This window comes from Orycteropus afer, unplaced genomic scaffold, assembly GCF_000298275.1.
Source record: "Orycteropus afer afer isolate SDZICR_OR568_19922 unplaced genomic scaffold, OryAfe1.0 scaffold00235, whole genome shotgun sequence".
In the NCBI taxonomy this organism is placed as follows: domain Eukaryota; kingdom Metazoa; phylum Chordata; class Mammalia; order Tubulidentata; family Orycteropodidae; genus Orycteropus; species Orycteropus afer.
Window position 1 is genome coordinate 423,375 of NW_006921822.1, and position 1,935 is coordinate 425,309.

The window sequence follows — 1,935 nt, forward strand, 5'->3', positions numbered from 1 at the left end:
AAAAAAAAAAAAAGTTATAAGCAAAGTACAGTAGAGTCACAAGTCAGAGAGTGGGCACCTCTATGTTAAAAATCAGGGACAACTTCACAGGGGAAGAGTCTGTCCAATTAGAGCAGGAAAGACATTCAGGACAAAGGTAATGGCACATCACTATTATTTAGCCAACTCTCTCTTTTCATTCCTCAAAATTCTCCAAAAGTCTCCCCTGATCATTTTTTCCACTGTATTCTCTCAGCTGTGTAAGCCCTTGATTACTGTTTCTGTTGGATGCCATCAGGTCTGTTACAATTCATAGTTACCCTATGTACAGCAGAATGAAACACTGCCTTGTCTTGCATCATCCTCATAATTGTTGCTATGATTGAGCTCACTGCTGCAGCTACTATGGCAAAACATCTTGTTGAAGGCTTTCCTCTTTTTTGCTGACCCTCTACTTTTCCAAGCATGATGTCCTTCTCCAAAAACTGGTCCTTTCATATAACATCCAAATAAATGAGCCAAATCTCATCTTTGATTGTTGTTGTTGTTGGTGGTGGTGTTACATGCTGTTGAGCTGGTTCCAACTAATAGAAACCTTATATACAAGAGAACAAAACACTGCCAAGTCCTGCAACATCCTTACAATCATGACTATGTTTGCACCCATTGTTGTAGTCACTATGTTAATCCATCTTATTGAGTGTCTTCCTCTTTTTCACTGATCCCTACAAATGCTTGCAAGTGCTAGGAAATGGATATGCCCCCATGACAAATTGGGCATCCTCACAGGTTCAAATCATGTAACTCAATTTTCTTCCCCTTTATTGCACCCAATAGTCCCTCAATAGAGTTGCAGATTAGATCATGATTTCTCCAAAGCTGGCAGCACTATGAAGGAGGCTCGTTTATCTCTGACTGTATGTTCCTTCTGGCAACATCACAGAGAGCTGTATATGATAAAGCAAATTGGTGTTGAACATGCTCCCTACCAGAGGATGGTTAGAGGATGGCCAGACTACAGATTCAGGTTCATGAATATGTAGACAGGAGAGTCTCTTTAGATCAGGATATTCTGAATTCCAGAGGGACCAAACCAATTCTGAGCCACTAAGAGGATACTTATATGTTGTTGTGAGTCTGGATGCTACAGCACTTGTATTTCAAATACTAGCAGGGCACCCATAGTGGACAGATTTCAGCAGAGCTTCCAGACTAAGACAGACTCTGAAGAAAAAAAATGGTCACAATTCCCAAAGATCTGGCCAGTGGAAACCTTATGAGGAGCAGTGAAACATTGTCTGATATGTTACTGGAAAACTTTATGAATAATCCTGAAACACTGTCTGATATAGTGCCAAAATATGAGCCCCTCAGGTTGGAAGGCACTCAAAATATTACTGGGGAAGAGCTGCCTCCTCAAAGTGGAGTTGACCTTAATGACATGGATGGAGTAAAGCTTTCAGGACCACCATTTGTCAATGGAGCATGACTCAAAATGGGAAGAAATAACTGTAAATATCCATTAACAGTAGGAACATGGAATGTACGAAGTATGAATGTAGGAAAATTGGAAGTTGTCAAAGATGAACTGGAACTCATAAAGATCAATATCCTAAGCATTAGTGAGCTAAAATAGACTGGTATAGGCTATTTTGAATCAGATAATTATATGGTCTACTATGCCAGGAATGACAAATTAAAGAGGAATGGCATCACATTATTGTCACAAATAATGTTTCAAGATCTATCCTAAAGTAAAATGCTGCTAGTGATAGGACAATATCCATAGGCCTACAAGGAAGACAAGTTAATACTATTATTAATCAAAGTTATCCACTAAACATTAAAGCCAAAGAAAAATGAAGATTTTTAAACAATGTTTATAATAGTAACAAATTCATATCTAGGGGCAAATTTAAGGGCCCTGATATATGGCACAGGAGCTCTGGTAGCATA